The following is a 25,386-nucleotide window of genomic DNA, read 5'->3' as shown; positions in this document are numbered from 1 at the left end:
ATCAATGGATGATGTTATGTTATGAAATGTTACCTTCTATCCAATTTACAGTAGAAACCCTGGAGGTTAATGCATAAAACAGCATGAGTGGCACTGCCTGTATTTTTCCAGGTGATCATTTGAAAAATGCTAACAAGTTGTTGAAAGTGTTTGGGACAGTAGCAGTTAGCTTAATTGTTTCAGGGTAATCAGATGCTGTTTCCTTCTTACTCAGCTCATTTATGTATTCAGTGATCCATTAGCATTTATGAGCTACTGTTGGGAAGGCATACTATTGACTGGAGGCATTCTTAAGGAGTGAGATAGCGTTAGTGCATTAAAGAGAGTATAAGGTGTTAGGTCGTTTTCTCATTTGAACCCATTGTTCTTCCTTTAGAACTGACTGTAAAACCATTAAACCCTGTAGATACGCTGCTGAAAACAGTGTTTACCTTCCATGCTCAGCAAACTCTGAATCCAGTTCAATTTATAAAACTTATTGACTTTATTGTCTTCTACCACAATACCTGGGATTTGCGGCTCAAGATAAGAATTATAAATCATGGTAAACAATAAAACACAGTGGCCTGACATTGCTTGGAGGTGAGGCTTAACTGTAGTGCTTGTGAATCTTTATTTACAACTGTCAGCCTGGATGGTAAAATCTGCGTGGGCTGCCAATTAAAAGGTGTTTCAATATGCTGTTTACCCCATTTCCCCATTTAATTAACTGTTATTGATTTGTGTTGACTAGGTGCGGTTTATGTACCTTTTCTTTTCTTATAATTTAACTGTGTTTCCACTCTGAGTGATTAGTGCTGCAGAGATCCACACCCAAATTAATCTTGCATTTACAGTAAGAGCCATTCTCTCCCCCAGCAGAATGCAATTGCTAAGATTTATTTTGTTTTCCACCAGACTCAGTCTGGGCCAATGCAAACTACCAATCATTTTCATTAGCAACACCGCACTCTCATGCCCTGTTGATTGGATATCTTATTAAAATTAAGTTAATGGATTGCTTGTGATTTATCAATGCCTTCCACTGCCCGGATTTTTCAACAGAAAAGGAGGAGCAATCTGAATTTCCATTTAGTCGGTTGCTAAAAATGTAAGAAATGTGCAATTTGGAGGAAAATGAACCATTATCAGTATGAGACCATTGTGAACTGATTCTAAAGGCCACAAAGAGAGTCCGACAACCCCAAAAACTTCTGACAAGCCAGCTGAGAAAATGTCAGCAGTACCCTCACTGCAGGATGTGGACTTACATTATTTTCACTCCTTTCTCACCTTTAATTATCCAGGTACTGTTCAGAAAACCTTACTCAGAACACCTGATCTTTCCCAGGAAACACAGCTCGCTCTCTGCATGAACACACACACTTGCTGTGTTTCTTACAGCCATCTGTAGAGCAGTGAAATAGTGTGAAACAAGTGTTAGGACTGTATCACGTCATCCATGTGCGCGTGCACCTGCACCTGCGCGTGCAAGTGCATCTTCATGTGCACCCACTCACAAAAAACTGCTCCACAGCACTACTAGAGGTCAAAACCCCCACAGAGAAACTTTAACCATGAAAATCATTATTATTAAAATCATTAAATAATATTCCTTATCTTGATCCTTTTTTTAGTGGAGACTTAAATTACCATAATTCTCTGGATTGTGGGTAAGTGAAATAGCTACTTTCCTTGTGTAAACAGGGTTTTTAAGAAGATATGTAGGCTTAAGGAATCATGTAAACAGCTTGGTTTCATTGTTTAGAATCACCATTAACAGCTGGATTATTGTGTACATGTGGATATTGGCAACTGCTGTCCCTTCTGCCCGTAACTGCATGAGTAGAAGAGCCACACAAGTCTGGATACATTTATTTTGTCAGCATAGCTGGTTTGGAAAAGAGGCTGGATTGAAATCTGAAAAACTAACCCAAGCAAAAAAATTTTTTTCTTGTGAAATTTTAAACAGAACAATACTGCTAATGACAAACCACTTAGAGTTATTTGGGTGGTGACTGCACAAAAGCCAGAATCAATATTTAATCGATCAAATATTTGCTGAACATATTGCTTTTTATTGATTTAGGGAGATTTAGAAGGGGGGGTTGAGGCAGTAGAAGTTGTCCTGCACAGCTACAGCTCCCTATTGTTGCTATAGTGATGCTTTGCTCAAGGACACAGTGGCAGCAGCTGGTAAATAAAAGCAGAGCATTTCTTTCACTTCTCACTCGCCTTCTTTACAGTGATTATTTCCTGCTTAGATGAGCCTTTTTGGAACCATTAGCAGGCTTCAATAACCTTTAGGCTAAATCCACAAAATACGTGATATGTTACATTTTGACGCTGTACTCATTATTTTTAATGTCATCTTGTGCTGCCAAGTACTTCTTTCATGCCTGTCATTATGTCGGGCAGTGACAAACATATCATTACATGTAATGGGTGAGGAATGAGTAGAGGAAAAAGACCATCAGTTATGAAATTGGATCTGAATTTTGTGAAATACTTAAATTAAAATGATGTACTACCCACAAAATTGCATTCAAAAATCCATTGCAATAGTATAGACTTTACATATAAAATAATAAAGGTTAACAAAGGTCATTTTAATAGAACTTTTGACATAAAAAATAAAATAAATCTGACTGAGAAATAACCACATAATATTTTGCATTTGAGTCGAGTCAAGCAGCAATTTATCACTGCTGTATGTTATAGATTTGAAAAAGACCAACAGCTGAGAGATGGCTGGTAAAGAGATTAAAGATACACGATATTCCTCTCTGCATTACATTAGTATAGAGGTTATGCATGTATGTACAGTATAATTAGATAATTATCATACAATTAGATTATAATTAGATAATATATTAGAACATGTAATACTATCAAAAAGTAATTCTGAAAACATAGAAACAATATAGAATATAATGTTCTTCATTCAGTGGCCATTTACTGTCCATTCCTATTGATTTGGTTGACCTGCATTTGGCATTAAACTAAAAGCTTTCTTGACACAACTTAATAATTAGACTTATCAATGCTGATGTGCAAAATGTGCTGGATCTCCCACCTAATGCCTGTCAAACATGGCCCACCTGTCTGCACGTAGTCAAGACCAGATAAAGGAGTCATTTGATTCAAAACTATGATACAGTCAAAAAATAATCCTTCATTATATTAAGATAAAAAAAAACCTGTCAACTGCTGTCTTTTGTATTTTCTTTTACTTGGACTTTTTTTCACAGGAGGATCTATTCATCAAGAGATAAAGAAATCCATATAAGAAATGAGTAGAGTACATGGATGACTTCTGTTATGTTTGTGTGTTACATAAATGAGTGGCCTTCCTACAGTGCACTGTGCTTTGTTGCTGAGCACAAGCGGCTGATTCAGAGCCTCACATGGGTCAAAGGCCAAAAAAAAAACCCAAGAGCTTGTTACTCAGCAGCCATCACTCCCACCAAGCTATGAATACAAAAACGGCATACATGCATGTAGATGGAGCACAGACAGTCTGAAGAACAAGTGTGTGGTATGATGGAAATCCACATGACATTCCATTATTCTGTCATTATGAATAGACTGACTTGCTTTTCCGCCTATGCAGTACTCGTACTGTCAACACCATCCAATAGATGAATAAATTAGATCAAATCAAGGCATTAACTATCTACAGTATATAGATAATAAAGTACAAATTGCCACTTAGGAACTGTAAAAAACCTATTAACGTCTGGAGGGAGGCTGAGCCTTATGTTTCACTTTTTAATAAAGCAAGACCCTCCCCAGCCGTATCTCAAAATAATAAAACAGTATTGCTACAACTAACCAATAACGTAAAGACGCAAAGCATAAAGAATTTTTGTACATTTTTCCAATACACCAACAATGTGCCCATGACAAGTAAAATTAGCAATTACCAAATTATTGATCGCAACAGTGGAGTTGATTTGATTTTACGTGTAAAGTGATATATTGAAACAAAGCTTTCAGTGTCTTGGTTACAGTTTGTCTGTGGAAGAAGCAACAATAAAGTGTATGCACTCAGATGATTTGCAGAACTGATCATATTAGTGACGCTGTAAACAGTCTCAGTCAGCATGTATAATTTCACTGATTAGTGGAAAACGGTGATGCTGAACTTGCATCATATTAAAGGCTGAGTTGATAGGACACATTTTACTTTCCTGCACTAATATAAAATAAAGGAGCGACTGTAAGCTGTGTATGCTAGTGAAAAAATGAAGCACACTTTACTAGATGCCATACGACTACGTCATGTGTTTTTCTTCTTAAAAATGGACAGATTTGAGATTTTAATTTCAGAGAAATAGAGAAATGTGAGTGTCTGTTTGTAATTGGAACATTGTAATTACATGGTATGCATCTTAAACAACTAGTCAACCGGGAGGAACTTCTTCTGTACTTAGAGTCATTATTAAAGGTCAGACTTAAGTGTTGAGTGCAGAGCTCCTCTGTGTTCTTAATTCCCTGTGTATCTGTCATGTCTGCAACCCTGTATCTTTTATTTTCAAGGATTACTTCTTCTTTTTTCTTTTTTTGGTTTTAGGTTGAGAGTTACAAAAGCTGCAGTGGAAATTATTAATGAGAGCATTTTGGGAGCACATTGTGTTAACTCTAATACTGAGCAAATATACCAAACAACACGGGGGACTGAATTCCCAAATGTGCTCCAGTGCAGAAAGGGCTTAATTCCTGTCTCTGCTGGCAGCTAACCCACGGACAGCCATGCAAGGAATACAGTATACGAGAGATTGAAATTACTGATATTGAAAGCAAGCATTAAAATGTAACAAGTAAGAAAAAGGTAAGCTGTGATGCCTATATGTTGTTTTGTTGGCATGCAGATGGACAACTGCTGCACACACATACACAGCTTATACTCATTAAAGCCACTGTAGAGTTAGAGAGAAGCTCATTCTTGCTATACTGTGATCACTGCACTTCTGCAGCAAACCTGTATCAACTGTGGCTTGTTTTTCACTTCTCCTCGTAGCTAAATTGATCCATTATTGTAACCAATTGTTCAGAGAGGGCACTCATTCATTTTTCTGGTCTGCAGCAGTTACTGTTTCAAGGAGTGGGAAAAGGTAACGGAATAAACATCACTCCACACTCTACAGACCACATTAACTCACTCTGGCATCTTGTATTTTGTCTTGCATACGAACTGCACCGAATTCTGTCGAGTGTATCTGGTCAGAATTGAAGGCACATACCCTTGAATTGGGTCCTGTGAGCTACAAAGCACTTTCCTCTGGCGATGCATGATAGTAGCTTAATATCCAGCATAATACATCACTGGAGAAGAGTAGGGAACAGCTCAGAGCAGCTTGTGACAGGGTGACTAAACTGCAGAACATGAAGGCCACAATTTTCAGTTAAAGCTCAGTAACTCCTTCACCAAGTGTTTTTGACCTCATAAACTTTGAATTTGACCTAAAAAGATAAAATGATTTTTCTGGCATACAAAACTAGAGACTGTGAGAAGTATTTGACAAAGTCATAAAAGCAGGAAATACAGAAATAGGGTAGATCAGTGTTTAAATAAGTGAACTGTCATTTGATTTGTAGTCAAGGACTTTAGTAAAATAGGAGCAGGGAGGAATGAGAAGAACAACATGGAGAATATAAGCAGTGAAAACAAAACAAATGAACATGAAGTGCAGGAAGATCATCCATATTCATGAAGCAGACTTTGCAATGTTGCATTTCATTAACATCTAAGCTGAAAATGAATTTGTGATCAAACTGCAACACTGATTCCACAGTGAAAGAGTCTCCGCTCATACCTATTCTTGTGTAAGGTAGACATAGCAACTCACAAAGAAGAAAAAAAAAAATCTTATTTTGTGCTCCCCTTGATAATAGTTGGAATGTGACAGCTTTTATTATGGCAAGACAGGTAGAATCAAAGCCCAGTAAAGATTTTGACATTGAACAGATGTGACGGCTCGCACCAGCGTTGAAATACTGTGTAAATAAAGCATGAAAATGAAAGCGGAGAAGGTCTCTGTAGCTGTTGCCTGCATGATGCTGTGAAAGAGGAACTGATAATGTATTTATGTAATGAGTTCACAAAGAGCTGGAGGAGTTTAAACTGTAGAAATTATGATTGTCCAAAATTAATCAAAATCATATGGCCACTTCCTGCACATTAATGGGAAGACACACAAGGAAAATTATAGTCAAGAGGAATAATGAAACTAGCTGGTGTTCATGTAGCAAATTCAAAAGGACAGTTGTCATCATGAGGACAATAATCTATATTTTTTAATCTTATAAATCCGTCCACATAGTCAAACTTGTCTCCTAGAAATGACATTTATAGACATCTAATTTGAAACAGCAATCTCTGGTGTCAAAGTCCTCCGCTCTGTATGCCCACCATCCTCCCTGTGACTCTGCTGCAGTACATCAACATAGCACTTCCTTCACTCAAAAACCTTACCTTATGTCATTAAGTAATATATAAACATCATTTCTAGGAGACAGGGTTAAAGTAGCACATGATGGTTCGGGCCCTGCTAATGCACCACTCTTACTGATAAAATGACAGGAAACAGAGTAAAAATATCAAAGTGGTTTCAGGAATAAAAAGCCACAGCATTACAGTACAGAGGCATATGGTTGGCTGTGTTTCAATATGGAAAAGGTTGTTGCTATGATTTAAATGACAAAATCTGCGTTGTTGTCAATAAGCCATGTTTGCTCTCATGTCCAGATTTGTAATAAATTGAATAAAAATCATAATTATCTGGCCAGCACTGCTTCCACTCACCCAGCTAAGACACACTGAGGCAGCTGCAGCCTCTTGAGACACAAGGTCAGTCCATGGATGTATCAGAGATGATCTACATTATAATGAAAACGGCTAATAGACTGTTTATCCAGAAAAGATGTTCTGCCTATGAAGGAAATTGTGGATAAATTCAGTCAAAGCTAAGAGCACATCATTTAAAAAATATTGACATTAGAAATATAACAGAATGATTCAGATAGCAGCCACAGCCGACTGCAGAAGACATCTCACATTTCATTTTGTAGCTGTATTTACACAGATTTCCTGTGTTGGTGTTGGCTGATATATCAACTGGTCAAAGTCTAAATGTTTGATGGGTACACTATAGGGTATGATCTGTTATACTGGCACACAAGGAACCTAGTTCACCTGGTACTGTATACTCAGTTACCTCAGGACTGCCTCACTTTTCTCTTGCTTCTGTGTTTGTATTGTGGAAACACAGTAGGGAGAAAAAAAATCACATCTCAATTTAGAAATGTCTTCTTTAAAATTGCTTAAGTTGCTGTTTAGGCGTTTGGTTGTTCAGTGAAACATTCTTTGATTAAAACGTCTTTTTTCTATGTTTTTTTTTTCTTTTCTTTTTGCTCAGTACTGATGTACTTGCAGTAACACAGTTTGGGATGTTTTATAAGGACAGATGCTATTTGCTGACTGCCAGCTTGCCTTCAGAGAGGACTAAGCATAATTTGATCTGGTTACCAAATGCAATTATGCCTGATCTTATTTTGGAAGGATTAAAGCTAGTGTAAATCAATTTAGTATCTGGAGAATTACACAGCATGCCGCTACACAGGTCAGCAGGTAGCTGTGGTATATGTTAACATGTTTAAGTGACAATGTTCTTTATTTACATGCCAGGGGTCGGAAAAACTCTGTGTAGATTCATGACTAAAACTGTGTATATGCATTTTATCAATCTCTGTCATTGAGGAACTGGGCACACGAGCACAAACTTCATTTCCACTCCCACAATGAGCCATAACTGGATAAAGACACACCCTGAAGCAGCTGTTTTTATATCAACATGCTGCCTGCTTCACCAGTCTGTACATCAGTCAATGAAACAAACAGGATAGAAGCAGTGCAGTTTCACCGATTGTGCTGCACCAGCAAGGTTCTCCGACAGCAGAACAGTTGTCATTATGCACAACCATTACGCACAGCTGTGCGGCACTTTATGGCGTCCTTATCATTAATTCATCACATGGACCTGTGAACCATCATCAGCAGTCATATCTCAGAAATGTAACCAATGAGCAGTTTATAGCTCATATCTAAACCCACTATACAACTAAGGACAAAATAAAAAGAATATTAACAGCAAAAGAAAATGTTGACTCCTGTGCAAATTAAAATAATGATAAAATTAATCACACTAAGGTAATTGATTACGTTTATAAATAGCCGTCTGTTTGGCATTAAACACAAAAAAATAAAAAAATAAATAAAAAAATCACAGAACCAGTGCAAATGGTTATCAACATAAACAATTCCATTTCTCAACTTATATTTCATCTCCATCTCATCACGTCACCGTCAGATGGCTTTAGAAGTGTGTGTGATGTGTACACTGTACATTCTGTGTTTATATGTGCAGGAATCACATGCATGGTTTCTGTGCATCGTTTATGCATCTGGCCCCAGGTGTTTGCCAAAAAGCTAAATATAACCATGTTGCTCAAATATCAAATGTTAATTAAAATGTTTTTCATAATGAACTCACTATTGCAATCAATATGTTTGGTCTGTCTTTTTGCTCATTGTTAAACTGGTTTGATATTGAATGCATGCTGAAAATCTGATGGGTCAACAATCCAATAATATGGGTTAATACTCAGCTCTGCTTGACTGGAGGTTATCCTTTATTCTCATATAAACAGACATCTCAAGCAAATCTTTTTTTTCTCTCTCTCTCTCCATTCTAATTTGATGTGCCTGTGCACTCTGCCCTCTCAGCTGCACACTGGAATACGGGTTTGAATAGACAGTGATTGAAAAGATGATTTAACAACAGTGTCTTTAACACAGGAGTCCTCACAAATGGAAGCGCTTAGCTCTGCTGTCACAAAGAGAGCAGCCTGTACTGATTCTCTTGCTCTCATGTCAGGTCGCACAGCTGTCTCATCTGCTGCTTTTTAACCCTCTGGGGTCTGAGACATTTTTTTTCCTATTATTAGTGCCTTGACTCTCTTAATATATAAACATTTGTATAAATTCAGTACTTGTTACAAGCAAGTCATTGATATCATTTTTTTCAGCACAACATGGGCTATTTGAATATGTATGCTGCAGTGATATTACCACATAATAAAAAATTAAAAGACCAAGAAGAGAAATGAAAAAGTAAAACGGAATTTGAATTTTTTAACCATTTTATCCATTTTCCAAAAAAAAACAAACTATGTGGAAATGATTACAATCTTCACATGTGTAGCCCAAGGCCTTAGGTAAAAAAAGAAAAAAGAAGTCTCAATTGCACAGAGAAACATAACTATTACTATCACTATTACTACATTTGTATCACATATTCATTCAACAAAACAACTATGTGCAAATATTTACTGCCTTCACATCTGTAGACCAAGGCCTCAGATGAAAGACAAACAAAAAATAAATAAAATTTCTATTCATAAAGTCTCTATTGCACTGAAAAATAGAAGTTTTTTTTACATTTTTATCAAAACTGCCCATATTTGTTTCTTGGTGTATTTTTATGGTGTTTTATTTTTTAATGGAAAACGGCATTTTTGCCGCCACACCAATTCTACCGAGCTGATCTTGCTGTTCCTCAATTTCTGTTGAGTAATAAAATGTTTGCAAACACAATAAAACACCAATCAGAATAAATAAACACATGCTCCAATCGTCCAAGTGTGCGTGGAGGTAGGAACATTTCTTTACATATCTCAGTACACTTCAGATAACTATCCTGACACATTATTTACTCTCTGAAGCTTGCCTCTGAGTTTCAGTACATTTCTAAAAGCTCAGGACACAGCATAGATCTCCAATCACGTTTGTAAATCGGCTATACGCCATTTTGCAATCATCATTGGTTCAGCTCTTTGCGAATTATTGCTTTTATACTTTTTTGAAAGTGTCTAAAAATAACACAGTGGTTCCTTAATGTATTATTAAGACCCTGGATGAACAAGAACAAGTGACAGCTCATTGCAACGGCTGAATGTAAAGTCTCTAGCATGCAGTGTTCCAGAGATATTCTAAAAATAGTAATTAGAGTACCTTTATGTTGTATATGACATCATCAACCCCAGAGGGTTAAAAGGGTATCTGGGGAATCGTTTGAAAAATGCCACTACATCCTGTAGTCTGCAGATATGCTCAAAGTTAAAGGTAATAATAAATTTAAATTATTGGTATAGTGTGAGAGCTTTATATATTATGATATGTAACAGCAGTATGAGTAACAGTCTCTAAATAACTCCTGGGAATACAACTTAGACTAGGCTACATATTTGTAATTATGCTTAGAAACCATAGGGCTTGACTTCTTCACCTCCTGCCATGACACTGCCATGACAATAAACCACATTAAAAACCGGATGAACTGTAGAGACCATGGTGCAACAGGTCAGCCAGTAACAACCTGCCTCACCACAACACATTACAAAGTGGGCAGAAGGTGTACGACAGCGCTCTGCCTCTTTAACCTTCCTGTCAACACACGAGATGACCCCTAGCACCTCAACACTCCCTGCACACAAAAAGCTCACACTCAATGATCCTCTGCTCAAGAGATATTGAATGAGTATAACTGATGAACAGCCGCTGCACAGACAACCTCCACATATAGTAGTAAACAGTATATCCAGCTGAATAAGGCCACACAGACTGTACTTTGCCTTAAGATAAGCTCCCACAAATCCAAGAGTTGAGCTCAAGTGCAGAAACAGAGAAAGTTAAAGCAGAAAGCAGACAAGAGACCAATGGGCTTCTTGCATGAATGTGTTGTCTTATTTTTCTCTTATATTTGTTCTTGCATAAAGCAATAAGAGGAAAATAAGAAAATCCTACTTGGGATTCAACAAACTCTCTTAACTGTCTGAACTTGTCATAAATTATATTGTTTGTTTTTGTCGTTGTTGTTCATTTCAGTATCATATTTAATCTCAAAATTAATTCACATTAGGAAATTATAATTGTAAGTCTAGAGTCAGTCTAAGTCAGGTCTGGACCTCTAGTAAATTCTGTTCGTACCTATGAGAAAATTCTAAGTATGAAAAAAATTGATGAATGCCACAAATGTTCTTAAATCACTTGTACATGCATTTGAATAATGAATCTGTTTGTACAAGTGCTTAAGCATGAGGTCCACTGTACATACCATGAAGATGTGGAGAGCCATCATTTGTCTCCACTGTCTTGTGTTGTTTAATTGCAGTGCATTTTCTAGTGTTCATCTTATGACTGCAAAATGACCAAGGTTGTATCGGTTGCCCTCAACTGTTGAAGATCATGTGTTGAGTTGAGACAGGGAGATTTAAACCGTCACTTTACAAGGTTAAGTTTTGAATAAGAACATCATGTGAAAGAGCGAACAGAAGGGAACCTCAAGGGAGAGCATAAAGGGAAGAAATGCAGAAGTGAAGAAGGTCATTCAGAAGTGTTAATTAATGGTGTGTCACTTAGTGACAGCGAGGCAAGTTCTTTTGCAAAGAGCATGAAAAAAAACACATGATAAAACTAACAATCTACAGCAATGCTGGACAATCTGCAAGGCTGTGCTGAGGCAGACAAGTGCTTTGAGCTAAATGCTAACATCAGCATGCTAAAACGCTAACATGCCGATGTTTAGCAAAACCACAAATGCCATCTTTGTGGTGGTGCTAGAGGTGAAGTTAGGGGATCATCCAAGTCAGTAGGATAAAACCTCTCCATTTGGGAGATGTTGAGCCAAAAATCTGTTCAGTGGTTTAAATATATGTTGTTATTAATCAGAATAAAATACATTCAGTACTTCCTCTATCATTGTATACATTTCTGTCATTTTTGCTGCGCCTTTAAACTCGCCTTTATAGCCTGATATTAACCTCCTGAAGCAACTCCGTAAAATGTATCTGACAGCTTCACTTTCATAGTGATGGATTACCAACTGTTTGAAGTTAAAGTCTGTAAACTGCAAACAAGGAGCTCATGTTTACCAGCCTGGCCAGTCTGTGATACTTTACACCAAAGGGAGAAGAGAGGCCAAAGATCTGGTGAGTCCAGCTGTTCTCATGTTGGAATTCTTGTCCGCTGCTCTTCAGGAGAGTTAATACAGTATTTAAATGTCAACTTGTCACTTCCTGTGAGGGATAAAGTGCCTGTACCTAACAAGAGAATTTCACTGGGGCAAACAGGTTGATTATACATGGTCTCTTTTAATAAGGAAGGGACACTGTTCTCCTCTGTTGTTATTACAGCTTCACTGAGAATTAGACTGGAAAAGATGGCTAGATTTTTACATACAAATCTTGCCTGATATAGCTGGAAGCTTTTTCCTTTTTTTGCCACAGCATACTATACAATATCAGGATTGCTGAGCAAATCTCAGTGGGATTTGAATATGAGAATATGGGACCACTCATACATTTACATTACCTGCTAGGATATTTGTACGAGGGCAACAGGACACATGCCCCAGGAGCTGCTGGGATGATAAGTACAATTCCAGCATGGCTTGAGTCTTTTCTTACTTGTGACAGTTTTTACATGCATAATTATTACAAATATTCAGGTTTGCTAAGCGCCTCTGGTTCATTCACTCCCATTCAGTTCCAGACAGCATAGATAACAACCCTCGAGACTAGTAATTCGGTCAGTAATCTATCGCAATAGACGAGAAGCTGACAATTGCAGAGATGAATCAGAGCAGTTACATCAAGTTATAAACCTTTCAAATCTGAATAACGCTCATCATTTTATATTAATATGCACATCTGGGAATAGTGTGTGTGTGCCTTAACCAGATGATATGAGGGGTGTTTCAACATTCCAGTCTTTCAGTGTGGAGTCTTGTGACAACCAGATGAAATATATCAGTGTGGGAATTTTCAGCTTTTACCTGTGTGTTTCAACTGTGATGGCAGCAGTCCTCTTGGCTGTCAGACTTTGATATCGCTGTATTCACACCTCTCACGCCTAACATTTTGTGTGATTTCAGCAGAAAATGTGAACTTTCGCTGCATTGTGTTTTACTTGGCTGAGCCTTACCTATTGCATTCCACTGAAGCTAATGTATCCATTCCCCCCTGCTCAGACCCCAGTGAGTTACACAGCCTGTTGTGTCAGCCGCTGTGGTGAAACACATGGCTGACTCCTGATTACATTAGAGACATATTTGTGGAGTCAGTATAGGGCTGACTTTATGTCTTCTATTTTACACTGAGTGACAGCGCAGGGATAGAAGTATGCTAATGTGACATTATCCAGGGTGTACTCTCTCTCAACACACCCACACACATACACACACACACACATCTAGAGAAAGCAGGTAACTGTTACTGATAAATCAACACTGCTCTGTTGCAACAAGCATGAAGGCTCCTGTGTAAATGAGTAACTTATTTCAGTAAAGTCTGTGGCATTTGCTTGACACGCCGCGTATCCTCTCGAAGCAAAAAATCATCTGTATCATCCGTCGTCGTTCTATCTTTGCAAATGCCATTGGCTTGGGTAGTATTCCTTAAGGATCTACCACTTTCTGTGTGTGAGTGACTCAAGTAAAAGACTCACTAGATTTTAACTGTTGGGCTGTATTGCTGTTCAGAGAGCTGCTCAGTATTCATGTCTCTTTTTTTTTTTGTCACCTCCCAGTCAATTCCACTCTAAGATCTTGTCTGTCTCAGAGCAGTGAGCACCTGTGTAGCGTTGCGGCTCTAAATGGAGTGCCTGTCATAGGTGAAGTGCAGTCACCCTTCTTGTAGACACCTTTGCGTGCATTTGTGCAAGTGAGTGTGTGTTTGTGAGTACATTTGTACCTGCGTATGTATGTTCACAACCGACTGAGGTTTATGGCGGACGATTAACCACGTCTGGTAATTTGGCAAGAATTCACTCAATTAGCTTCTTCCCATTACGCTAACGAATCATTTCAACAGCATCGCCTTGCGCATTAGCATAATGGCAGTGCCAATGGAGCATACTGTATTAGAATGGAAAGAATGTCTTTGTGCACTCAAATACCTGCTTCTTGTTTTTTTTTTTTTTTTAAATCCACATTTAAATCCACATTGAATCAGCATGGAAGGATTTTCAGCGCAAGACCCCCAGACACAATATTTACCGCTCCGGTAAGAACAATAAAGCAGGGGTTACAATGCTTCCTTTGTGCTCTGCAGCAGAGGCGTCTGACTCATGGCTCAATCATATTCTGATGCAAAACAAAGTGCCCTTATTATATGGCCAGAAGCAGAGCCAACGCAGCCTCTTTGACGGAGGAGGTCATAATGCCTGAGAGAAAACAGAAGCCCAAAAACAGTACGGAGCTGATAAAAGACAGAAGAATGAGGAAAAGTGAAATGCTGAAATGTTTTCCAACACAACACATTGTAATTCTCCCTGGCTGTCATGTTTTCATGTTCAGTAGTCTGTGTTAATATAACATATTTAACACTTTTATCTCTCATGTTTTAAAAATTGTCCATTGTCGCTACAAATCAGAGCAATTATTGTAATGGAACCAGTGTTGGTATTTCCAAAAAATAGTGGGCCAGAATCCAATGTAAAATTAGACTTAAAAGCTTAATAGAGAGTAAAGAATTGAACTAGAGATTCAACCACTGAATGTAGACAATATAATGCTACTATGACAAGCTTTATCATTTTCCATTTAGCCTGCTGAAGTAAACACTTTTTTTTAAACATTTCTTATTCAGTCTACACTACATTTTGGCCATGGCTGACCTGCCTGTTTTTGCCTGATCATTTTCTACTGACTCAACATGACTGCCAACGCACTTAAACCTCTGATGTTTTTGCCTTGCCCGGGAGAGCCGCTGATGCTTTTTGACATGTGGATGCCGATGTTTGACAACTACCGCTGCTGGTGATTAATGCAAATGCTTGGCTTCAAGGTCCCAAAAAAGCTACTTCACTCCATTTCCTGGGAGCCGAGGGACAACAGATCTACTACTCACTGCCAGATACAGAGCTGCTGTTGCTGCTGTAGAAAAACATTTCACATCCAAAGTTCAGACAGGGAACATATGCATCCAATGAGACTATTGCACAGTTTTCTGGCTTACGTGACTTTGCTAAATGTGGATTTGATGATAAAACGGATAAAACAATCCATGACCAGCTAACTGAACATGTGACCAAGCCCAGCATTAGAAAACAGCTTTTGACACTGGATGAATCAGTTACAACTGGAACACAAGAGGAATCTGCTATTCAACAAGCTAAAACAATGACAGCAGACAGCAGTGACCCAGTGGAAGCTGTGCAGTCCTGTTCATGTGCTGCCCAATGCCATTACTACATCTTTTTCAGCTGTGCTTCATCCATGACCAGTGATGATTGTGAGATACGGCTACCTAAGCTAACTGTGCTTTAGCTGAGAGGCCTTTGTCACATGTTCCCTTGTCCATGAGCTTGAACTAGTGGGCTGTAAAGTGTGTATTTTGCCATGATACATCTATGAATAGTACCTCATTGACACACCACTGCCCCCACCTATTCTTTAAAGTCTGCCAAATCAAATAACAAAATATGTTGTTGGTCTGTGCCTTCTAAAACACTGCTAAAAAATGATGATGTTTTATGATGTTACAATGCTATGGTTGAGGTCTGGCTTGGTTTAGGCACAAAAACCACTTGGTGAGGTTTAGAAAGGGTAATAGTTTGGGTTAAGAGACCTTTGTAGTACCAATAAGGGGACAATTATGGCAATGGTTTAAAAAACAGTGCTGACAAACAGTGATCTCCCTTGGAAAGTCCAATGTTTTGTTGAGCCACCTATCCACCCCATCCTCCTCTCTCAGAGGACCTTATCACTAAATAATAACATGTCCTCCTTTCCTGCTTTGTGTCATAATTACTGTTACCACTTGAGAGCTTCTCTCACTTCAACATAAATACATGGGCCCTAAGTGTCTTTGTTAGTTTAAGCCTGACGCAGTTGTCATTTTCCCATCCAGCGCCCACGAGGCACCTTGAGGCAGCAGAGAGCGATTGTGCTTTGACCAACAAAAACCTGGTCTGAAGCCAATGGCGCAGTGTTTCACTGTTATTTTAAGGACGCGTTATCAAGATAGTAATATGATATATACACTCTGCTTGTTACACACACACAGATGTGCGCCAGGATTACAATGTGAAAAGATTATTATTGTGTATATCAGCATATTTTAAAAAATACATGTCATCATGGTTGGGCATAATATTTATCAAAATTAACTAATCACAGTAATGACGGATAAAATTGTTTAATTATTTGACCAAATCGTGGCAAAACATGTAGATATTTAAACAGATGGACAACAACGGATCAGACACAGATCGACTTTCCTGCTGCATCAATACATGATGACATGAAGAACACATGAGGAAATAAATGAGGTGAAAACAATGATTAAACTAACGAAGGAAATAAATCTGCACAACTTTTATCTGCTGCCAGCAGCAGGATCAGCACCTTGGAGAGCTCCTGATAACTGTGTTAATGATTCTTTACATGATTAAAATTAATGATTTAATTTGTGAACAATATTTAACAAATATTCTTTAACATTTTTGAGAGTACAGTCATCAGGTTTCCATACTATCAGCAATTAAAACCCAACTGATTTGACCTGTTACTCCATGACTGAACAAAACAATTTTAAAGAAACCAAAGCTGTAATTAAAAAAATACATTCGCAACAAATTAATGAACAAGATCTTAAACTGGTGGTCTGGGGGTGACCACGGGAGGGTTCAGGAGCAGCAGGGGCCAGTGTGCTCGTTATGGATCGTGGGCTTTCACTTCGCGCATGAGCAGATCTGTTGCCTCTGCAGAGAAGCGTCCTTCTGACAAATGCACTATCATAATAGCAATCCACCAAGGTGCCAGCACACCTGGCTCTTAAAGGGAATGGGAGATGACACTGTGATTGGTTTATTGCATGTTACGCCAAAAAGACACCCATGACTAATTAAGAGACAGGACAACTACTTTGAACCACGCGCCTGGCGCATCGACCATTTTTTCCGCCATTAAAATAGCAAAAGTGGATTTGGACACACCCTCAATGCACTTCTCAGAGGCTGCAGATTTATCAACACATCTGTCCTGCTGCCTTCAGATGCTGCAGGGATTTAATGAACTGAAGGAGAAGCTTTTCATACCATATAAAGCAGCTGTGGACAACAGATACTCTACGGATCACCTACATTCATTTATAGATCAATGCAGACTGATTTACTGACTTTCCTGCTTTAACCACATTTAACATTATTTTCTGTGCCAATTTTGGTTGCAGAGTGTTTAATTGAAATAAACTATTTATATTTTAATCATTAATATGTTGTTGCAGCATGTCTGCAGCAAGTATTTAGTTTGATCCTGTTGATAAAATCACCAAAGCAGCAGCAGATTGATGTTGCGCCACAAATAAATGTGGTTCTGAGACATCTGTTCTCAGGGCAACGTCTACGACCAAATTTCAACCAGAATATAACTGTCTTTGTGCTGCTTCATTTGAATGAACCTCCCATCTGTCTGCACTTCTTCTCCCACCTGTGCACCGTGCGCTTTGCACTGATCACCAAAACACCACACAGACGAGCAAAGCGAGTTTCAAGGTCAGGAAAGTACCAAACAGTTAGAGCACCGCTCGTGCTAGTCGTTGTGCCTCCACGAAAATACTGCCTCGGGAGTGCATGAAATGTCATCAGAATATTCAAATCATATCCTTCTGGATTAAAAACACAAAGATTTCAGGAAAATACTGCACCAGGCCAGGTGGCAGCACAGTCAGTGCTGGATACAGAGCTGTTGCTGACTGATCACTAGTTAACCAGTACTATAGTCTTGATTACTGTTCACTAGAACAAAAATAAGTTATTTCAGGTTGTCACACACATACTGTACCACCACTGCTGTCAATATGCAAATACAGTACACATGAATCCTCAACAGCTTAACTTATCAAATATCGTTCCTTAAGTAACAATATTGTTTCCATTGTATCTACACATAGTTACATTATAGCATTTTGAAACTCATTATTTACTTATTTTTTTCCTCCTAGAATTACAAGATATAAATAGAAGTACCATTAAATAATAAAATAATGCTTTTTTTGAACAAATACAATAAAGAGGATGCAGACGCATTGACTGCAATCAATTTGGTGGAAAATAATGAGCAGATCTACAGCAAGTCATTCCTCTATCAGTATGAGCATGACCAATCTGAGGAGAGTCATCATGTGACTGTATGGGTGCTTAGGTATTAATGTCTGAGGACTGGGAAGATTTGTCTACTCCGTGCCCTCACAAGACACACTCCAATCCTTCATTAATTGCACTGATTGGTAGCTCAAATTCAATTTGAACTCAATTATGCTGCATGACACGCAGCCAGAAGGAGTCAAACACAAATGCGGGGACTTCACCTCAGAGCCAGCGGCTGCAACGCCGACTGAAAGATGACTGTGTTGATGTGGCGAAGACACACGCAGTAATCAGTTGTCATTTGAAGCAAAGCAGTTAGAAGGCTACAAAAGAAGAGAGCCTGATCATAATGAAGAGGTTCAGCATTACTGCAGGAAGTTCAAGTGACACTTTGTCCATCACAAGATAAATTATTAAACGATTATGGCAACTTGCGCTGCTAAATGTTTTGGCAAAGTGCGTCTCAACCATTAGAGAATGGCCCAATTTGAGATGATTATTACACAGATGAAAATGTAAGTGTTCATATGCAGTTCAAATTGTGAGGGTGATTCTATCTTGTGAAACTGGCCCTTACACTGAATTTGTTCTCTCTCTCTGTGAATTCATTGCTTCAGAAACTGTGAGCTTTCTTCTGGCTGTCCATGTTTTGGGGTATTTTAGAATCTAGATGTGTTTGTCTCATTAAGTTGTTGTTTTGAATGAGTCTTAGTTATTTTTATGGTTTTGAGCAGCTCTTAGGTTGTTTTAAGGTGCCATTAACGTTGTGTCTTGAATGAAATCTTTTACACGATTGTATTACAAATTTGATTTATGATTTTATAATTGCATTTCTGTTTAATTCTGATTTTTGTGGCATATCTTGTGTTATCTGTCTCATGTTGTTTGTCTCACACTCTAGAAAAACTAAATTAGGCTTTCAAAAGTGCACACACCTGCATATCACTTCTTGTTTTTGCACAAATAAGTAGCACTACATCTTATTGTGTGCCTCTCCCTCCAGGTATGCACAACTTCCTGACTAAAAATATAACAGCGCCTATGGCAAAAAACACAGACAACTCTGACTTCAAGAAAACTCTGTCACCTAATAAATAAACTTAACTGAATTCAGTGGCTGCTGTGACTTCAATTGTTCGTTACAATGCAAATCATACAGAGGCTATAGGCGGCACCACTAGTGGTAAGACAGAGCCACACCCCTCCCTCATGGTCGCACACTATGACAATGACAATTCATTTGCCTTCACAGTCGGAAACAAAGTCCCAAACATTCTGACCTTGTCTTTAATGGCATTTTAATCACTGTTTAGGCCACATATGTATGACATATTCTGAATTGTTTTTGTTGAAGCCTCTTTGCAAAAACATATCTATGCAAACTCCCTGAACAAATGCATTCAAAATTATATATTTTAACAATTAATTTTACTTTAAAAATTTTTTTTTTTACACTGATAAAATAAAAAGTGGCGTAAAGGTGCCTAGAGGACAAACAGCACGTAAAAAGATTGTTGTCAGAGTGAACAATTAAACAGCAAGTTGTCAGAGGGGTTATAGGCTGATCTTAATTATCTGTTATGTTGAAATAAGTTTCACTGTACATGCAATGTCCCTCATTGTGTGTGTGTGTGTTTATATGACATGATTGCTATGTGTGTATGTTATGGAAAAGAGAAAGAGTAAATAAAAATATATACATTAATTAGATGTTAAGAGTTAGAGTTAAATTAAATTAAAAATATGATCGGTTGTTTTATAGTGAAACACAAGTGGTAGCTATTTATATTTATACTAATTGTGATTTTTTTTATTATTTTACCAGTAATCACTTGCTTTATGCTTCTTATTAATTTACCTATAGTAGTAGTTGTACCAGAAAATTTCTATACTATAAAAGTTAAATTCCATGCAACTATTGATTCAATCTGCTGGCACCTATTTTGTTCCAATCCAAGCACTCCATACATGTAGCCTATGTCATTTACTGAAAACTGTTTAAGCATCAATACTTCAACAAAGGACAAATGCAACACACTTCATAGCGCAATCTCCCATCAAAAACCTCTCCAAACACTGGAGTACTTTCACAGCCACCCTACTATTGTAATCAAGATTTGACGATACAAAAAAAAGCCGTGTAACATTCAGCCAGTTGATTTTCAGTCAGTGTGTGTGTGTGTGTGCTAATTAAGAAAAGCAAAGGCTCCATCAGTGTGAAGGCTGGGTACTGTACCAGAGCTTGGTGTGCTGTTGAATGTGATACCTCAAGGCAGTCCACTTTCAATCAGTCTGAGCAATTTGTTTCACTTACCTAGAGAGAGAGGGAGAAAAGAGAAAAAAAAACAAACAATTACATCACGGATTCAGAGTGTGTGCTGCATTAGCACGAGGAGCAGATTCATTCGTTCGTTCATTGTGCGCCGCTTTGGCACTGACTGGCCAAAAGGGACTCACAATTTGATTAAATTGAAATATCATTCAGGATGTGATGGTATGTGACACAGCTATTTGAGCCTGAATAAACTGCACTGTAGGTGGTGGCTTGCTTGTTTAAAATGCAACGCAGCAAGCAGGAGGTTGCAATATCCCATGTGTCCTCCACACTTCAGTCAAGGTCATGAATTCATTTATTGGCAATAATATCATAGGTAAAGTTAATCATTTCATTTCAAGCTATTGAAATTCTTTATTGCTGTTGCATTAAAGGGATTACAGTAGATAAGCAGGATGAAGCAGGTGCTGGATGCAACACATGTTTGATTGTGCTTCACAGATCAGAATGCAGCTGTCCTTATTTTCCTGCATTTAGCAGCCAGAGATTAACGATGGGACCCAGACTTTGCCTCTTTTTTTTTTTTTTTTTTGTACAACAGATGACTGACAGTTTTCTTGTTGTACACAGCAAAATAGTGCAAGATCATTCTGACATCATCCACAGTCTGGTACAACAGTTCAGACAATCAACCCACAAAAGACTTCAGCAGATTGTCAATACACAAGTCATCCAAAATCATTGGCACCTCCCTTCCATCTATAAAATCCCTCTCCCAAAGAAAAACTGTGAAAAAAAAAGAAAAAGCAAAGAACATTATCTCGAATCCCTTTCACTCAGCTCACCACCTGTTCCAGCCATTACCTTCTAGGAGGCTATAAATCACATTCCACCATTTTTTTCCCCCCACTGTTCCACCAATTTTTTTCCCCCCACTGCAAAATGGACCCTGAACTCCTGAGCTCCTTAAGCTGCTTTTCCACCGCTTGGTATGGCTTGACTCAACTCCACTCTATTCCTCTATTTTTTGGTTTGCCATCGAGCAAAAGTTGTGGATGGTATCTGGTACTTTTTTTGGTATCACCTCCGTTGTGGTTCCAAGCAAGCTGAAACAATACTAAAAGGTGATGTGAAAACACTGCAGAGCACTGACTGGTCAGAGAAAATCATCATCACTAGAATCATCACTTGTGCAACACAGGACATCCTGCACAAACCTGCCATAAGAGCATTTGTTTCCACAGTAAATCATCTGTTGAGTGTTTGACGGTTATTTATTTGTGTTTTAGAATGTAACCGCCATGAAACCATCAGAAAATAATGTTGTTTTTTTTTCTCTCATTCACTGGCTTTGCTCTTACTACTGCCCTCTCTTTATACACTCTCTAGCTCGCTCGACCACCGCTGCTCTCTCGTGCTCGCTCACTCGTGCTCTCAGCTTGCTCGTGCTATATTCAAATTCAAATTCAATTTTGCTTTATTGGCATGAATGTCACAACAACAATACTGCAAAAGCATCAGGAGTCAATGAAACAAAATGATGTTAACATAAGATTGAGATATATACGTGTGTGTGTACATGTATATGTATATGTGTGTGTGTATATATATATATAGTATATCCTATGCATGTATTGTGTGTGTGTCTAGGTCATGCACTGTCCCTCAGGTTGTGGTATGTTAATACATATTGGACAGGAAGATATGCCCTGTCTCCTCCTCCTAGGAGTAATTTTAATTTTGAAAGGTCATTCAGCTCTTTGAAATCTAAAATGTTAGAGTTGAACTTGTTAAAGTAAATGTTCTTTATTTTATTGAATGGTTTGTAGGAGGAAGTGCATCTCTGTCTCAATTTCACCTGTCAAACAGTGACCACATATTCTGTTTTCTTTCGGTTGCTGTGATTTTTCGTGTTGTCCTTTTTGATTGCCAATTTGTGTTCACTGAACCTGTACTTGGTTAGGATCTGTCTCTGCTTTCTATCTCTGACAGTCAAGAGATATTCTGCCAATTTATAATCTCTTTTCAGGGCCAGATAACATTCTAATCTACTTTGGCTTTTACTTTCTTTTTTATAAATGTTCCAGATAGGTATCTCTCTCTTTTTCTCTCATCTTTTTATAAAATGAGTCAGGAAGCTGACAACAAAGCCTAACTTTACTTTTACAGTTTTTCTCGATTACTAAGACAAATTTCTTGAAATGATGCTCTATTTCCCAAAACTCTAAACACAAATGCATCTTCACAAACTTCCATGTCAAAACCAAACTCTCCACTCACTCAAAATCATTTTGAGTGAGTTTGCCTTCGGTCATCACACAAAAGCCATCAAATACACCAACACCACAAAACAGCCATCACACACTGGTGAGATACATTCAAAACACTACTGTAAAAACCTGATACTGCAATGAATAATGGTGCTTATGCGTTTCCCCCAGAACAACCTCTTTACATGATGAACACAATATAAATACACCACACATGTACACATTTTCAAAATGTTTAATTCCTCAATGTACTGTAGTAAAATAAAATGTACTTTAAAATTATGCAACTGATAAAGAAAATAGAATACAGTAAAATAATTTCCATGTATTTACCAATGAAAAAAACAATTTGTACATTAAGAAATAAATCACATTTATTCTGCTTCAGGTCTTTGTGGATCCATTGATCCAAAACAAGTGAACTGACTCAAGGCCCTGTTATCTATCCTGAGGTTCTGATTGGTTTGTGAACAATTTTGACTCTTAGCGTTTCTACCTGGGGAATTGCGTGTTAATTGGGTTCCAGCTGTGATGACTTGAGTTAATGATATTGAATGCCAGTGCTTTCTACATGAGCACATGAGTGAAAACAGGGGAATAGTGTTTTGAGAAATGGGTTTGTCTTTTGGTAGATGGCATTATGGTTTGGGGTGTTTAGTTAACAGGCCCAGAGAAATGTCCTCTCCTTGTCCTGAACCACATCGATACTAGAGTACTTCCTTGTTTTATGAATTAAGTTATACACAAGTTGAAGCAGCCGCCCTATTTGTGTTTGACCGATCAGCGATGGTAATCCCTGCAAACCCCACCCTCATTGAGGGATCTGCAGTGGAAAACGAAATCCAGAAATCCAAAAGCAAGTTAAATCAAGCCGAGCCGGTACCACGTAGTAGCCATCTGTTGCCCCTGAGTCATTTGCACTATGTGGTAAATGCTGTGCTGTGTGTATTGATATGTTGTTGGATATTTGAATGCGACTTGTATCCTCCATCCTTGTGCACTTGTGTCCATGTAATGATACTGATGAAATACTGTACCAATACAAAATTCCACCAGCAATGCTGTTTAATTGTTCACTCAGATATCGACAGGAATTCTTTCTGCACCTGATTAGATCATGCACCCCTTGCTAGGCTGCTTCCAAAAATTAGCTGCTTTAATCCATATTTTTATATAAACAATGGATCAAATGTGAAAGAGGTTGCTATTACTCAACCCTCAGTATTTTAGAGCATTTCAGTGTCTTTTAGTTTATTGTTTTGGTTTCACACCCCTCAACTGTACTGATGTGAATACTGGATGTCAGGTTGCCAGACACATGACTTCCAGTGAATGCCAATGTTGTTTCCTAGTGGTTGGATGGGGAATAAGCAACTTTGCTAACAAGCTTGTCATAACAGCTCAAAAGGTGATAACATGTGAGTGTTTACAACTTAATGCTTGATTTAAACATTTACATATTTCTCCTTAACTATCCAACAAAATTAGTTTTTTGAAGAAAATAGATCCGGCAGAATGTTTTAGAATCAGGCATCACATGCTATAGATTTGCAGTACTAACCCTTTTTAGGGAGTTTGGGACTTTTCCAGGTGGGGAAGCTTAGCCAGAGTGTTAAAGAAGGTGTTAGGAGGCAGACTCACACTTGTTCAATGACTTGATTTATTCAATTCCAAAATAGTGAAACCAAAACAGGTGCTTCAATAAATACATAAATAAATACATATATAAAAACAATCAAACATAGCTTAATCTGCTTTAACTCAAGAAGTCTCAACACAACAAATCGAGGCATGATCACATGCACACAGCTACACAGACATCCTCTTTCCTTTCTCCTCCCTCAAAGCAACAACTCTCTCTTTAACCTCTTAAACTCCCCAAGGACACTGGCATCCTTGGCCGACCACTCTGTCTTTCAGTCTGTAGCGGTTGTTCTTGTGTCTGACTTCTTGCCTGGCTTGATCTGCTCTGTGCAGCTTGACAGTAGTGCCCTTGCCTTACGAAAGTCGGAACAAACTTTTAAATTAGGCCTGGTAGATCTGATATGAGTGAAGATTCAGCCAGCGGATTGCTTATTTCTCAACTCAGATTTGTTCAGAGACAGATTTTGGTAGAATGCTAAGGTGGAATAAGTGAAAGTTTAACTGGCTGCAGTTGGACCCATCTCCAAGGCTGCAGGCTGTTTGGAGTTGCATTATAGTGTCCCACCAACAGAGAATGACTGACATCATAACTGAAGACCCACCTTGATGAGAGGACTGACAGATTGCATTATCATTTTCATTTTGACCCCAAAAGAGCAAAGTAACATGTAAATGTAAATGCAATAAACTGGGGGCGCTGTTTCGCTTATTGCATTTGAATATTGTCCACAGTACAGCAGGGTATGACTTTGAAAATTACATGTCAAACAGCTTTTCCATTTTCATTTTAATATGGTATGTGAAAATGAAAATGCAAATTGGATTATTTCATTTTCATTTTTACTCAAATAACACATACCTATGTGGAAAATTATAATGCTATTGTGGAATTACATTTTCATTTTCAAGTTTACATTATCATTTTAATATAGTCCCCTATAGGCTTCCTTATTTCTGACTTAATCTTATCCGAGCTTCTGAGATATATTCTTCGGCTTTGTGAGGCT

At 38.1% G+C, this 25,386-nt stretch overlaps 1 protein-coding gene across 2 annotated transcripts in view; it reads right to left on the bottom strand.

The window, feature by feature from the left end:
* The window catches only part of ntm (neurotrimin), a 447,933-nt gene that overhangs the window by 230,263 nt on the left and 192,284 nt on the right, over positions 1-25,386 (bottom strand). Inside the window, exon 1 of one of the 2 annotated variants that reach the window (XM_067607287.1) lies at positions 20,427-20,523. The exons of the other annotated variant lie outside the window; for it this stretch is intronic. The gene's annotated coding sequence lies outside the window, so the exon portion shown is untranslated. Of the gene's footprint in view, positions 1-20,426; positions 20,524-25,386 lie in introns of those variants that run through there. 2 annotated transcript variants of the gene reach the window in all.

This window comes from Thunnus thynnus, chromosome 13 (assembly GCF_963924715.1).
Source record: "Thunnus thynnus chromosome 13, fThuThy2.1, whole genome shotgun sequence".
NCBI lineage: Eukaryota > Metazoa > Chordata > Actinopteri > Scombriformes > Scombridae > Thunnus > Thunnus thynnus.
This window is presented reverse-complemented; position numbering and strand designations above follow the sequence as displayed.